Consider the following 16900-nt stretch of genomic DNA (forward strand, 5'->3'; position numbering starts at 1 on the left):
AACACGTTTCCCAATCACACGGTGGATCATACTCTGGGTTCCACATGCATGTTTTAGCTGAAGGAAGAATCCCTTAAACCTGGAGAGTTGAGACCCATGGAATGGGTACCATGCAATATGATTTCATAGGGTCTGCATGTTTTCACCGAACCTCACTAATCCTATCACTGCAGCATTTATGCCACTGTACACACGCTTGATTCTCTTTCGGAGACATATAAATCCATAGGTTTTAAGATTCTTACTAGTCAGGTATATTCTTAGGCGTTTAATATGGGGTGTAGAGTCCACTTCTTTGAGCAAGGAGTAGCTCTTGTCTATTACATATTTGGCTTATGGAATGGTATCTGTGCTAATTTCAATCTCTGGTTTTATGCAGCACGCCAACTCACCTTTCCCCTTAAGCAAGCATAAGTTGGTTTTGTACATTTGAGACCCTGTTCTGTTTTGTAATTCAGTTCCTGTGTAGCCAAGTTTACATTCCTTGTAGTAGTGATAACTTATGATGTTTCTTTTTCTGTGTGACTTATTTCACTTAGAATCATCGTACCTGAATCCACTCATTATGCTGCTATGGGCCTGATGACATAGATTTCATTGCTGAGTGATATTGCATTGTACGTAAGTACCACAACTTCTTTATCTATTTTTCACTTTCTGTGATATTGAACTTGTACCACAAACGAGGTTCTTGTAAACAGAGCCGTCCCAAACTTTGGGGTGGCTGTGTGTTTTTGATTTTAATTTCCCTAAGCTATAGGACCATAAGTGGAAGTGCCCTAGGCTCTGTTGCTTTGTTTTTTAGATGTTTCAGGAAACACCATACACTTCTCCAGAGTGGCTGTTGGCAATTTACATCCCGCCCATCAGCATAACAAGGCTCCCAGTTCTCCATGGCCTGTCCTGCCTTTCTGGATTTTACACTTTTTTCAGATGGCCCTTTTGACCGGGGGCAATGAGAGTTCATTGTAGTGCAGATTTCCTTTGCAAGCTTGCTTGGTTGGCCAAAAAGGGCGTATGGGTTTTTTCCTGAATATATTCAGGAAAAAACCCATACGCCCTTTTTGGCCAAGTGCATCATTGTGGACGTTCTGCCTCTTTTCCTATGCTTTACATGCAATTCCAGTCTACCTCTTGAAATCGGTTTCCTGCAATTCTGCCCCGCTTTCAAGTCCTCTTGGCAGCCTTACTTCAATATATTTTTGGACGATAGCTGTCATTTATAACTCTGCAGGTTTGTGAATTACAGTGCCCCTGAGCTCCTTTCTTCAACTCGCTTTCTTGTGAGCTGGCCGCAACACCGCAGCATTGATTCAGGCCCTAGTGTGGTTCCGGTATGGCACGCTGAGCCTTTGGTTAATTCCTCTTCCTGGTGGGAAATGAGAGTTAAATTTGCCCGTCCAGACACCTCCAGCTAGTCTCTCATTGGTTCTCCCTATTCCTGTTCATCTTCCGCAGAAGTTGCAAACTGGGCCAAACAGGAGGTTAAAGGCACTGACTGTCCAAGTGGGGAGAGTGTTACTAAAGCGTCCGGAATGTTGCACCCGAGTACCAGGGGACGAAAACTGAGACCCATTTGAACACGTTTCCCGATCACACGGTGGATCATACTCTGGGTTCTACATGCATGTTTTAGCTGAAGGAAGAATCCCTTAAACCTGGAGAGTTGGGACCCAAGGAATGGGTACCATGCAATATGACTTTAAAGGGTCTGCATTTGTTCACTGAACCTCACCAATCCTATCAATGCTGCGTTTATGCCGCTGTACACACGCTTGATTCTCTTTCGGAGTCATAGAAATCCATAGGTTTTAAGATTCTTACTAGTCAGGTATAATCTTAGGCATTTAATATGGGGTATAGAGTCCACTTCGTTGAGCAAGGAGTAGCTCTTGTCTGTTATATATTTGGCTTATGGAACAGTATCTGTGCTAATTTCAATCTCTGGTTTTATGCAGCACCCCAACTCACCTTTCCCCTTAAGCAAGCATAAGTTGGTTTTCTACATTTGAGACCCTGTTCTGTTTTGTAATTCTGTTCATGTGTAGCCAAGTTTACATTCCATTAGTCGTGATATCTTACGATGTTTCTTTTTCTGTGTGACTTATTTCACTTAGAATCATCGTACCTGAATCCACTCATGCTGCTATGGGCCTGATGACATAGATTTCATTGCTGAGTGATATTGCATTTTATGTAAGCACCACAACTTCTTTATCCATTTTTCGCTTTCTGTGATATTGAACTTGTACCGTAAACGAGGTTCTTGTAAACAGAGCCGTCCCAAACTTTGGGGTGGCTGTGTCTTTTTGATTTTAATTTCCCTAAGCTATAGGACCATAAGTGGAAGTGCCCTAGGCTCTGTTGCTTTGTTTTTTAGATGTTTCAGGAAACACCATACACTTCTCCAGAGTGGCTGTTGGCAATTTACATCCCGCTCATCAGCATAACAAGGCTCCCAGTTCTCCATGGCCTGTCCTGCCTTTCTGTATTTTACACTTTTTTCAGATGGCCCTTTTGACCAGGGGGCAGTGAGACTTCATTGTAGTGCAGATTTCCTTTGCAAGCTTGCTTGGTTGGCCAAAAAGGGCGTATGCGTTTTTTCCTGAATATATTAAGGAAAAAATGCATACGCCCTTTTTGGTCAAGTGCATCATTGTGGACCTTCTGCCTCTTTTCCTATGCTTTACATGCAATTCCAGTCTACCTCCTGAAATCAGTTTCCTGCAATTCTGCCGCACTTTCAAGTCGTCTTGGCAACCTTACTTCAATATATTGTTAGATGATAGATGTCATTTATAACTCTGCAGGTTTGTGAATTACAGTGCCCCTGAGCTCCTTTCTTCAACTCGCTTTCTTGTGAGCTGGCCGCAACACCGCAGGATTGCTTCAGGCCCTAGTGTGGTTCCAGCATGGCACGCTGAGCCTTTGGTTAATTCCTCTTCCTGGTGGGAAATGAGAGTTAAATTTGCCCGTCCAGACACCTCCAGCTAGTCTCTCAATGGTTCTCCCTATTCCTGTTCATTTTCCGCAGAAATTGCAATCTGGGCCATACAGGAGGTTAAAGGCACTGACTCTCCAAGTGGGGAGAGTGTTAGTAAAGTGTCTGGAATGTTGCACCCGAGTACCAGGGGATGAAAACTGAGACACATTTGAACACGTTTCCCGATCACACGGTGGATCATACTCTGGGTTCCACATGCATGTTTTAGCTGAAGGAAGAATCCCTTAAACCTGGAGAGTTGAGACCCATGGAATGGTTACCATGCAATATGACTTCAAAGGGTCTGCATTTGCTCACCGAACCTCACCAATCCTATCACTGCTGCGTTTATGCCGCTGTACACACGCTTGATTCTCTTTCGGAGACATAGAAATCCATAGGTTTTAAGATTCTTACTAGTCAGGTATATTCTTAGGCGTTTAATATGGGGTGTAGAGTCCACTTCGTTGAGCAAGGAGTAGCTCTTGTCTATTATATATTTGGCTTATGGAACGGTATCTGTGCTAATTTCAATCTCTGGTTTTATGCAGCACGCCAACTCACCTTTCCCCTTAAGCAAGCATAAGTTGGTTTTCTACATTTGAGACCCTGTTCTGTTTTGTAATTCAGTTCCTGTGTAGCCAAGTTTACATTCCGTGTAGTAGTGATATCTTATGATGTTTCTTTTTCTGTGTGACTTATTTCACTTAGAATCATCGTACCTGAATGCACTCATTATGCTGCTACGGGCCTGATGACATAGATTTCATTGCTGAGTGATATTGCATTGTACGTAAGTACCATAACTTCTTTATCCATTTTTCGCTTTCTGTGATATTGAACTTGTACCGTAAACGAGGTTCTTGTAAACACAGCTGTCCCAAACTTTGGGGTGGCTGTGTCTTTTTTATTTTAATTTCCCTAAGCTATAGGACCATAAGTGGAATTGCCCTAGGCACTGTTGCTTTGTTTTTTAGATGTTTCAGGAAACACCATACACTTCTCCAGAGTGGCTGTTGGCAATTTACATCCCGCCCATCAGCATAACAAGGCTCCCAGTTGTCCATGGCCTGTCCTGTCTTTCTGGATTTTACACTTTTTTCAGATGGCCCTTTTGACCGGGGGGCAGTGAGACTTCATTGTAGTGCAGATTTCCTTTGCAAGCTTGCTTGGTTGGCCAAAAAGTGCGTATGCGTTTTTTCCTGAATATACTCAGGAAAAAACGCATACGCCCTTTTTGGCCAAGTGCATCATTGTGGACGTTCTGCCTCTTTTCCTATGCTTTACATGCAATTCCAGTCTACCTCCTGAAATCGGTTTCCTGCAATTCTGCCCCACTTTCAAGTCCTCTTGGCAGCCTTACTTCAATATATTTTTGGACGATAGCTGTTATTTATAACTCTGCAGGTTTGTGAATTACAGTGCCCCTGAGCTCCTTTCTTCAACTCGCTTTCTTGTGAGCTGGCCGCAACACCGCAGCATTGCTTCAGGCCCTAGTGTGGTTCCGGCATGGCACGCTGAGCCTTTGGTTAATTCCTCTTCCTGGTGGGAAATGAGAGTTAAATTTGCCCGTCCAGACACCTCCAGCTAGTCTCTCATTGGTTCTCCCTATTACTGTTCATTTTCCGCAGAAATTGCAAACTGGGCCAAACAGGAGGTTAAAGGCACTGACTCTCCAAGTGGGGAGAGTGTTAGTAAAGCGTCTGGAATGTTGCACCCGAGTACCAGGGGACGAAACCTGAGACACATTTGAACACGTTTCCCGATCACACGGTGGATCATACTCTGGGTTCCACATGCATGTTTTAGCTGAAGGAAGAATCCCTTAAACCTGGAGAGTTGAGACCCATGGAATGGGTACCATGCAATATGACTTCAAAAGGTCTGCATTGGCTCACCGAACCTCACCAATCCTATCACTGCTGCGTTTATGCCGCTGTACACACGCTTGATTCTCTTTCGGAGACATAGAAATCCATAGGTTTTAAGATTTTTACTAGGCAGGTATATTCTTAGGCGTTTAATATGGGGTGTTGATTCCACTTGGTTGAGCAAGGAGTAGCTCTTGTCTATTACATATTTGGCTTATGGAACGGTATCTGTGCTAATTTCAATCTCTGGTTTTATGCAGCACCCCAACTCACCTTTCTCCTTAAGCAAGCATAAGTTGGTTTTCTACATTTGAGACCCTGTTCTGTTTTGTAATTCAGTTCCTGGGTAGCCAAGATTACATTCCATGTAGTAGTGATAACTTATGATGTTTCTTTTTCTGTGTGACTTATTTCACTTAGAATCATCGTACCTGAATCCACTCATTATGCTGCTACGGGCCTGATGACATAGATTTCATTGCTGAGTGATATTGCCTTGTACGTAAGTACCACAACTTCTTTATCCTTTTTTCACTTTCTGTGATATTGAATTTGTACTGTAAATGAGGTTCTTGTAAACAGAGCCGTCCCAAACTTTGGGGTGGCTGTGTCTTGTTGATTTTAATTTCCCTAAGCTATAGGACCATAAGTGGAAGTGCCCTAGGCTCCGTTGCTTTGTTTTTTAGATGTTTCAAGAAACACCATACACTTCTCCAGAGTGGCTGTTGGCAATTTACATCCCGCCCATCAGCATAACAAGGCTCCCAGTTCTCCATGGCCTGTCCGGCCTTTCTGGATTTTATACTTTTTTCAGTGGCCCTTTTGACCGGGGGGCAGTGAGACTTCATTGTAGTGCAGATTTCCTTTGTAAGCTTGCTTGGTTGGCCAAAAAGGGCGTATGCGTTTTTTCCTGAATATATTCAGGAAAAAACGCATACGCCCTTTTTGGCCAAGTGCATCATTGTGGACGTTCTGCCTCTTTTCCTATGCTTTACATGCAATTCCAGTCTACCTCCTGAAATCGGTTTCCTGCAATTCTGCCCCGCTTTCAAGTCCTCTTGGCAGCCTTACTTCAATATATTTTTGGACGATAGCTGTCATTTATAACTCTGCAGGTTTGTGAATTACAGTGCCCCTGAGCTCCTTTCTTCAACTCGCTTTCTTGTGAACTGGCCGCAACACCGCAGGATTGCTTCAGGCCCTAGTGTGGTTCCGGCATGGCACGCTGAGCCTTTGGTTAATTCCTCTTCCTGGTGGGAAATGAGAGTTAAATTTGCCCCTCCAGACACCTCCAGCTAGTCTCTCATTGGTTCTCCCTATTCCTGTTCATTTTCCGCAGAAATTGCAAACTGGGCCAAACAGGAGGTTAAAGGCACTGACTCTCCAAGTGGGGAGAGTGTTAGTAAAGCGTCTGGAATGTTGCACCCGAGTACCAGGGGACGAAACCTGAGACACATTTGCACACGTTTCCTGATCACATGGTGGATCATACTCTGGGTTCCACATGCATGTTTTAGCTGAAGGAAGAATCCCTTAAACCTGGAGAGTTGAGACCCATGGAATGGGTACCATGCAATATGACTTCAAAGGGTCTGCATTTGCTCACCGAACATCACCAATCCTATCACTGCTGCTTTTATGCCACTGTACACACGCTTGATTCTCTTTCGGAGACATAGAAATCCATAGGTTTTAAGATTCTTACTAGTCAGGTATATTCTTAGACGTTTAATATCGGGTGTTGAGTCCACCTCGTTGAGCAAGGAGTAGCTCTTGTCTATTACATATTTGGCTTATGGAATGGTATCTGTGCTAATTTCAATCTCTGGTTTTATGCAGCACCCCAACTCACCTTTCCCCTTATGCAAGCATAAGTTGGTTTTCTACATTTCAGACCCTGTTCTGTTTTGTAATTCAGTTCCTGTGTAGCCAAGTTTACATTCCGTGTAGTAGTGATATCTTATGATGTTTCTTTTTCTCTGTGACTTATTTCACTTAGAATCATCGTACCTGAATCCACTCGTTATGCTGCTACGGGCCTGATGACATAGATTTCATTGCTGAGTGATATTGCATTGTACGTAAGTACCACAACTTCTTTATCCATTTTTCACTTTCTGTGATATTGAACTTGTATCGGAAACGAGGTTCTTGTAAACAGAGCCGTCCCAAACTTTGGGGTGGCTGTGTCTTCTTGATTTTAATTTCCCTAAGCTATAGGACCATAATTGGAAGTGCCCTGGGCTCTTGCTTTGTTTTTTAGATATTTCAGGAAACACCATACACTTCTCCAGAGTGGCTGTTGGCAATTTATATCCCGCCCATCAGCATAACAAGGCTCCCAATTCTCCATGGCATGTCCTGCCTTTCTGGATTTTACACTTTTTTCCGATGGCCCTTTTGACTAGGTGGCAGTGAGACTTCATTGCAGTGCAGATTTCCTTTGCAAGCTTGCTTGGTTGGCCAAAAAGGGCGTATGCGTTTTTTCCTGAATATATTCAGGAAAAAACGCATACGCCCTTTTTGGCCAAGTGCATCATTGTGGACGTTCTGCCTCTTTTCCTATGCTTTACATGCAATTCCAGTCTACCTCCTGAAATCGGATTCCTGCAATTCTGCCCCCCTTTCGAGTCCTCTTGGCAGCCTTACTTCAATATATTTTTGGACGATAGCTGTCATTTATAACTCTGCAGGTTTGTGAATTACAGTGCCCCTGAGCTCCTTTCTTCAACTCGCTTTCTTGTGAGCTGGCCGCAACACCGCAGGATTGCTTCAGGCCCTAGTGTGGTTCCCGCATGGCACGCTGAGCCTCTGGTTAATTCCTCCTCCTGGTGGGAAATGAGAGTTAAATTTGCCCGTCCAGACACCTCCAGCTAGTCTCTCATTGGTTCTCCCTATTCCTGTTCATTTTCCGCAGAAATTGCAAACTGGGCCAAACAGGAGGTTAAAGGCACTGACTCTCCAAGTAGGGAGAGTGTTAGTAAAGCGTCTGGAATGTTGCCCCCGAGTGCCAGGGGACGAAAACTGAGACACATTTGAACACGTTTCCCGATCACACGGTGGATCATACTCTGGGTTCCACATGCATGTTTTAGCTGAAGGAAGAATCCCTTAAACCTGGAGAGTTGAGACCCATGGAATGGGTACCATGCAATATGACTTCAAAGGGTCTGCATTGGCTCACCGAACCTCACCAATCCTATCACTGCTGCGTTTATGCCGCTGTACACACTCTTGATTCTCTTTTGGAGACATATAAATCCATATGTTTTAAGATTCTTACTAGTCATGTATATTCTTAGACGTTTAATATCGGGTGTTGAGTCCACTTCGTTGAGCAAGGAGTAGCTCTTGTCTATTACATATTTGGCTTATGGAATTGTATCTGTGCTAAATTCAATCTCTGGTTTTATGCAGCACCCCAACTCACCTTTCCCCTTAAGCAAGCATAAGTTGGTTTTCTACATTTGAGACCCTGTTCTGTTTTGTAATTCAGTTCCTGTGTAGCCAAGATTACATTCCGTGTAGTAGTGATAACTTATGATGTTTCTTTTTCTGTGTGACTTATTTCACTTAGAATCATCGTACCTGAATCCACTCATTATGCTGCTACGGGCCTGATGACATAGATTTCATTGCTGAGTGATATTGCCTTGTACGTAAGTACCACAACTTCTTTATCCATTTTTCACTTTCTGCGATATTGAACTTGTACCGTGAACGAGGTTCTTGTAAACAGAGCCGTCCCAAACTTTGGGGTGGCTGTGTCTTTTTTATTTTAATTTCCCTAAGCTATAGGACCATAAGTGGAAGTGCCCTAGGCTCTGTTGCTTTCTTTTTTAGATGTTTCAGGAAACACCATACACTTCTCCAGAGTGGCTGTTGGCAATTTACATCCCGCCCATCAGCATAACAAGGCTCCCAGTTCTCCATGGCCTGTCCGGCCTTTCTGGATTATATACTTTTTTCAGTGGCCCTTTTGACCGGGGGGCAGTGAGACTTCATTGTAGTGCACATTTCTTTTGCAAGCTTGCTTGGTTGGCCAAAAAGGGTGTATGCGTTTTTTCCTGAATATATTCAGGAAAAAACACATACGCCCTTTTTGGCCAAGTGCATCATTGTGGACGTTCCGCCTCTTTTCCTATGCTTTACATGCAATTCCGGTCTACCTCCTGAAATCGGTTTCCTGCAATTCTGCCCCGCTTTCAAGTCCTCTTGGCAGCCTTACTTCAATATATTTTTGGACGATAGCTGTCATTTATAACTCTGCAGGTTTGTGAATTACAGTGCCCCTGAGCTCCTTTCTTCAACTCGCTTTCTTGTGAGCTGGCCACAACACCGCAGCCTGGCTTCAGGCCCTAGTGTGGTTCCGGCATGACACGCTGAAACTTTGGTTAATTCCTCTTCCTGGTGGGAAATGAGAGTTAAATTTGCCCCTCCAGACACCTCCAGCTAGTCTCTCATTGGTTCTCCCTATTCCTGTTCATTTTCCGCAGAAATTGCAAACTGGGCCAAACAGGAAGTTAAAGGCACTGACTCTCCAAGTGGGGAGAGTGTTAGTAAAGCGTCTGGAATGTTGCACCCGAGTACCAGGGGACGAAACCTGAGACACATTTGAACACGTTTCCCGATCACACGGTGGATCATACTCTGGGTTCCACATGCATGTTTTAGCTGAAGGAAGAATCCCTTAAACCTGGAGAGTTGAGACCCATGGAATGGGTACCATGCAATATGACTTCAAAGGGTCTGTATTTGCTCACCGAACCACACCAATCCTATCACTGCTGCGTTTATGCTGCTGTACACACGCTTGATTCTCTTTCGGAGACATAGAAATCCATAGGTTTTAAGATTTTTACTAGGCAGGTATATTCTTAGGCGTTTAATATGGGGTGTTGATTCCACTTGGTTGAGCAAGGAGTAGCTCTTGTCTATTACATATTTGGCTTATGGAACGGTATCTGTGCTAATTTCAATCTCTGGTTTTATGCAGCACCCCAACTCACCTTTCTCCTTAAGCAAGCATAAGTTGGTTTTCTACATTTGAGAACCTGTTCTGTTTTGTAATTCAGTTCCTGGGTAGCCAAGATTACATTCCGTGTAGTAGTGATATCTTATGATGTTTCTTATTCTGTGTGACTTATTTCACTTAGAATCATCGTACCTGAATCCACTCATTATGCTGCTATGGGCCTGATGACATAGATTTCATTGCTGAGTGATATTGCATTGTACGTAAGTACCACAACTTCTTTATCCATTTTTCACTTTCTGTGATATTGAACTTGTACCGTAAACGAGGTTCTTGTAAACAGAGCCGTCCCAAACTTTCGGGTGGCTGTGTAATTTTGATTATAATTTCCGTAAGCTATAGGACCATAAGTGGAAGTGCCCTAGGCTCTGTTGCTTTGGTTTTTAGATGTTTCAGGAAACACCATACACTTCTCCAGAGTGGCTGTTGGCAATTTACATCCCGCCCATCAGCATAACAAGGCTCCCAGTTCTCCATGGGCTGTCCTGCCTTTCTGGATTTTAGTTTTTTCAGATGGCCCTTTTGACCGGGGTGGCAGTGAGACTTCATTGTAGTGCAGATTTCCTTTGCAAGCTTGCTTGGTTGGCCCAAAAGGGCGTATGCATTTTTTCCTGAATATATTCAGGAAAAAACGCATACGCCCTTTTTGGCCAAGTGCATCATTGTGGACGTTCTGCCTCTTTTCCTATGCTTTACATGCAATTCCAGTCTACCTCCTGAAATCGGTTTCCTGCAATTCTGCCCCACTTTCAAGTCCTCTTGGCAGCCATACTTCAATATATTTTTGGACTATAGCTGTCATTTATAACTCTGCAGGTTTGTGAATTACAGTGCCCCTGAGCTCCTTTCTTCAACTCGCTTTCTTGTGAGCTGGCCGCAACACCGCAGCATTGCTTCAGGCCCTAGTGTGGTTCCGGCATGGCACGCTGAGCCTTTGGTTAATTCCTCTTCCTGGTGGGAAATGAGAGTTAAATTTGCCCGTCCAGACACCTCCAGCTAGTCTCTCATTGGTTCTCCCTATTCCTGTTCATTTTCCGCAGAAATGGCAAACTGGGCCAAACAGGAGGTTAAAGGCACTGACTCTCCAAGTGGGAAGAGTGTTAGTAAAGCGTCTGGAATGTTGCACACGAGTACCAGGGGACGAAACCTGAGACACATTTGAACACGTTTCCCGATCACACGGTGGATCATACTCTGGGTTCCACATGCATGTTTTAGCTGAAGGAAGAATCCCTTAAACCTGGAGAGTTGAGACCCATGGAATGGGTACCATGCAATATGACTTCAAAGGTTCTGCATTTGCTCACCGAACCTCACCAATCCTATCACTGCTGCGTTTATGCCGCTGTACACACGCTTGTTTCTCTTTCGGAGACATAGAAATCCATAGGTTTTAAGATTTTTACTAGGCAGGTATATTCTTAGGCGTTTAATATGGGGTGTTGTGTCCTCTTCGTTGAGCAAGGAGTAGCTCTTGTCTATTACATATTTGGCTTATGGAACGGTATCTGTGCTAATTTCAATCTCTGGTTTTATGCAGCACCCCAACTCACCTTTCTCCTTAAGCAAGCATAAGTTGGTTTTCTACATGTGAGACCCTGTTCTGTTTTGTAATTCAGTTCCTGGGTAGCCAAGATTACATTCCATGTAGTAGTGATAACTTATGATGTTTCTTTTTCTGTGTGACTTATTTCACTTAGAATCATCGTACCTGAATCCACTCATTATGCTGCTACGGGCCTGATGACATAGATTTCATTGCTGAGTGATATTGCCTTGTACGTAAGTACCACAACTTCTTTATCCATTTTTCACTTTCTGTGATATTGAATTTGTACTGTAAATGACGTTCTTGGAAACAGAGCCATCCAAACTTTGAGGTGGCTGTGTCTTTTTGATTTTAATTTCCCTAAGCTATAGGACCATAAGTGGAAGTGCCCTAGGCTCTGTTGCTTTGTTTTGTAGATGTTTCAGGAAACACCATACACTTCTCCAGAGTGGCTGTTGGCAATTTACATCCCGCCCATCAGCATAACAAGGCTCCCAGTTCTCCATGGCCTGTCCTGCCTTTCTGGATTTTACACATTTTTCAGATGGCCCTTTTGACCGGGGGGCAGTGAGACTTCATTGTAGTGCAGATTTCCTTTGCAAGCATGCTTGGTTGGCCAAAAAGTGCGTATGCGTTTTTTCCTGAATATATTCAGTAAAAAATGCATACGCCCTTTTTGGACAAGTGCATCATTGTGGACGTTCTGCCTCTTTTCCTATGCTTTACATGCAATTCCAGTCTACCTCCTGAAACCGGTTTCCTGCAATTCTGCCCCGCTTTCAAGTCCTCTTGGCAGCCTTACTTCAATATATTTTTGGACGATAGCTGTCATTTTTAACTCTGCAGGTTTGTGAATTACAGTGCCCCTGAGCTCCTTTCTTCAACTCGCTTTCTTGTGAGCTGGCCGCAACACCGCAGGATTGCTTCAGGCCCTAGTGTGGTTCCGGCATGGCACGCTGAGCCTTTGGTTAGTTCCTCTTCCTGGTGGGAAATGAGAGTTAAATTTGCCCCTCCAGACACCTCCAGCTAGTCTCTCATTGGTTCTCCCTATTCCTGTTCATTTTCCGCAGAAATTGCAAACTGGGCCAAACAGGAGGTTAAAGGCACTGACTCTCCAAGTGGGGTGAGTGTTAGTAAAGCGTCTGGAATGTTGCACCCGAGTACCAGGGGACGAAAAGTGAGACATTTGAACACGTTTCCCGATCACACGGTGGATCATACTCTGGGTTCCACATGCATGTTTTAGCTGAAGGAAGAATCCTTTAAACCTGGAGAGTTGAGACCCATGGAATTGGTACCATGCAATATGACTTCAAAGGGTCTGCATTGGCTCACCGAACCTCACCAATCCTATCACTGCTGCGCTTATGCCGCTGTACACACGCTTGATTCTCTTTCGGAGACATATAAATCCATAGGTTTTAAGATTCTTACTAGTCAGGTATATTCTTAGGCGTTTAATATGGGGTGTTGTGTCCTCTTCGTTGAGCAAGGAGTAGCTCTTGTCTATTACATATTTGGATTATGGAATGGTATCTGTGCTAATTTCAATCTCTGGTTTTATGTAGCACCCCAACTCACCTTTCCCCTTAAGCAAGCATAAGTTGGTTTTCTACATTTGAGACCCTGTTCTGTTTTGTAATTCTGTTCCTGTGTAGCCAAGTTTACATTCCGTGTATTAGTGATATCTTATGATGTTTCTTTTTCTGTGTGACTTATCTCACTTAGAATCATGGTACCTGAATCCACTCATTATGCTGCTATGGGCCTGATGACATAGATTTCATTGCTGAGTGATATTGCATTGTACGTAAGTACCACAACTTCTTTATCCATTTTTCACTTACTGTGATATTGAACTTGTACCGTAAACGAGGTTCTTGTAAACAGAGCCGTCCCAAACTTTGGGGTGGCTGTGTCTTTTTGATTTTAATTTCCCTAATCTATAGGACCATAAGTGGAAGTGCCCTAGGCTCTGTTGCTTTGTTTTTTAGATGTTTCAGGAAACACCATACACTTCTCCAGAGTGGCTGTTGGCAATTTACATCCCGCCCATCAGCATAACAAGGCTCCCATTTCTCCATGGCCTGTCCTGCCTTTCTGGATTTTACACTTTTTTCAGATGTTCCTTTTGACCGGGGGGCAGTGAGACTTCATTGTAGTGCAGATTTCCTTTGCAAGCTTGCTTCGTTGGCCAAAAAGGGCGTATGCGTTTTTTCCTGAATATATTCAGGAAAAAACGCATACGCCCTTTTTGGCCAAGTGCATCATTGTGGACGTTCTGCCTCTTTTCCTATGCTTTACATGCAATTCCAGTCTACCTCCTGAAATCGGTTTCCTGCAATTCTGCCCCGCTTTCAAGTCCACTTGGCAGCCTTACTTCAATATATTTTTGGACGATAGCTGTCATTTATAACTCTGCAGGTTTGTGAATTACAGTGCCCCTGAGCTCCTTTCTTCAACTCGCTTTCTTGTGAGCTGGCCGCAACACCGCAGCATTGCTTCAGGCCCTAGTGTGGTTCCGGCATGGCACGCTGAGCCTTTGGTTAATTCCCCTTCCTGGTGGGAAATGAGAGTTAAATTTGCCCGTCCAGACACCTCCAGCTAGTCTCTCATTGGTTCTCCCTATTCCTGTTCCTTTTCCGCAGAAATTGCAAACTGGGCCAAACAGGAAGTTAAAGGCACTGACTCTCCAAGTGGGGAGAGTGTTAGTAAAGCGTCTGGAATGTTGCACCCGAGTACCAGGGGACGAAACCTGAGACACATTTGAACACGTTTCCCGATCACACGGTGGATCATACTCTGGGTTCCACATGCATGTTTTAGCTGAAGGAAGAATCCCTTAAACCTGGAGAGTTGAGACCCATGGAATGGGTACCATGCAATATGACTTCAAAGGGTCTGCATTTGCTCACCGAACCTCACCAATCCTATCACTGCTGCATTTATGCCGCTGTACACACGCTTGATTCTCTTTCGAGAAATAGAAATCCATAGGTTTTAAGATTTTTACTAGGCAGGTATATTCTTAGGCGTTTAATATGGGGTGTTGTGTCCTCTTCGTTGAGCAAGGAGTAGCTCTTGTCTATTACATATTTGGCTTATGGAACGGTATCTGTGCTAATTTCAATCTCTGGTTTTATGCAGCACCCCAACTCACCTTTCTCCTTAAGCAAGCATAAGTTGGTTTTCTACATTTCAGACCCTGTTCTGTTTTGTAATTCAGTTCCTGGGTAGCCAAGATTACATTCCATGTAGTAGTGATAACTTATGATGTTTCTTTTTCTGTGTGACTTATTTCACTTAGAATCATCGTACCTGAATCCACTCATTATGCTGCTACGGGCCTGATGACATAGATTTCATTGCTGAGTGATATTGCCTTGTACGTAAGTACCACAACTTCTTTATCCATTTTTCACTTTCTGTGATATTGAATTTGTACTGTAAATGACGTTCTTGGAAACAGAGCCATCCCAAACTTTGAGGTGGCTGTGTCTTTTTGATTTTAATTTCCCTAAGCTATAGGACCATAAGTGGAAGTGCCCTAGGCTCTGTTGCTTTGTTTTGTAGATGTTTCAGGAAACACCATACACTTCTCCAGAGTGGCTGTTGGCAATTTACATCCCGCACATCAGCATAACAAGGCTCCCAGTTCTCCATGGCCTGTCCTGCCTTTCTGGATTTTACACATTTTTCAGATGGCCCTTTTGACCGGGGGGCAGTGAGACTTCATTGTAGTGCAGATTTCCTTTGCAAGCTTGCTTGGTTGGCCAAAAAGTGCGTATGTGTTTTTTCCTGAATATATTCAGTAAAAAATGCATACGCCCTTTTTGGACAAGTGCATCATTGTGGACGTTCTGCCTCTTTTCCTATGCTTTACATGTAATTCCAGTCTACCTCCTGAAACCGGTTTCCTGCAATTCTGCCCCGCTTTCAAGTCCTCTTGGCAGCCTTACTTCAATATATTTTTGGACGATAGCTGTCATTTTTAACTCTGCAGGTTTGTGAATTACAGTGCCCCTGAGCTCCTTTCTTCAACTCGCTTTCTTGTGAGCTGGCCGCAACACCGCAGGATTGCTTCAGGCCCTAGTGTGGTTCCGGCATGGCACGCTGAGCCTTTGGTTAGTTCCTCTTCCTGGTGGGAAATGAGAGTTAAATTTGCCCCTCCAGACACCTCCAGCTAGTCTCTCATTGGTTCTCCCTATTCCTGTTCATTTTCCGCAGAAATTGCAAACTGGGCCAAACAGGAGGTTAAAGGCACTGACTCTCCAAGTGGGGAGAGTGTTAGTAAAGCGTCTGGAATGTTGCACCCGAGTACCAGGGGACGAAAAGTGAGACATTTGAACACGTTTCCCGATCACACGGTGGATCATACTCTGGGTTCCACATGCATGTTTTAGCTGAAGGAAGAATCCTTTAAACCTGGAGAGTTGAGACCCATGGAATTGGTACCATGCAATATGACTTCAAAGGGTCTGCATTGGCTCACCGAACCTCACCAATCCTATCACTGCTGCGCTTATGCCGCTGTACACACGCTTGATTCTCTTTCGGAGACATATAAATCCATAGGTTTTAAGATTCTTACTAGTCAGGTATATTCTTAGGCGTTTAATATGGGGTGTTGTGTCCTCTTCGTTGAGCAAGGAGTAGCTCTTGTCTATTACATATTTGGATTATGGAACGGTATCTGTGCTAATTTCAATCTCTGGTTTTATGTAGCACCCCAACTCACCTTTCCCCTTAAGCAAGCATAAGTTGGTTTTCTACATTTGAGACCCTGTTCTGTTTTGTAATTCTGTTCCTGTGTAGCCAAGTTTACATTCCGTGTATTAGTGATATCTTATGATGTTTCTTTTTCTGTGTGACTTATCTCACTTAGAATCATGGTACCTGAATCCACTCATTATGCTGCTATGGGCCTGATGACATAGATTTCATTGCTGAGTGATATTGCATTGTACGTAAGTACCACAACTTCTTTATCCATTTTTCACTTACTGTGATATTGAACTTGTACCGTAAATGAGGTTCTTGTAAACAGAGCCGTCCCATACTTTGGGGTGGCTGTGTCTTTTTGATTTTAATTTCCCTAATCTATAGGACCATAAGTGGAAGTGCCCTAGGCTCTGTTGCTTTGTTTTTTAGATGTTTCAGGAAACACCATACACTTCTCCAGAGTGGCTGTTGGCAATTTACATCCCGCCCATCAGCATAACAAGGCTCCCAGTTCTCCATGGCCTGTCCTGCCTTTCTGGATTTTACACTTTTTTCAGATGTTCCTTTTGACCGGGGGGCAGTGAGACTTCATTGTAGTGCAGATTTCCTTTGCAAGCTTGCTTGGTTGGCCAAAAAGGGCGTATGCGTTTTTTCCTGAATATATTCAGGAAAAAACGCATACGCCCTTTTTGGCCAAGTGCATCATTGTGGACGTTCTGCCTCTTTTCCTATGCTTTACA

The 16900-nt window shown here is 43.7% G+C and overlaps 1 long non-coding RNA gene across 1 annotated transcript in view; it reads left to right on the top strand.

Moving 5' to 3' along the window:
- The first annotated feature begins 2140 nt into the window (after positions 1–2140).
- Positions 2141–16900, top strand: part of LOC137203813 (uncharacterized) — a 320132-nt gene continuing 305372 nt past the window's right edge. Inside the window, exon 1 of the long non-coding RNA XR_010933307.1 lies at positions 2141–2196. This is a non-coding gene — a long non-coding RNA (uncharacterized lncRNA). The remainder of the gene's footprint in view (positions 2197–16900) is intronic.

Source organism: Pseudorca crassidens, chromosome 1 (assembly GCF_039906515.1).
Source record: "Pseudorca crassidens isolate mPseCra1 chromosome 1, mPseCra1.hap1, whole genome shotgun sequence".
Classification (NCBI taxonomy): domain Eukaryota; kingdom Metazoa; phylum Chordata; class Mammalia; order Artiodactyla; family Delphinidae; genus Pseudorca; species Pseudorca crassidens.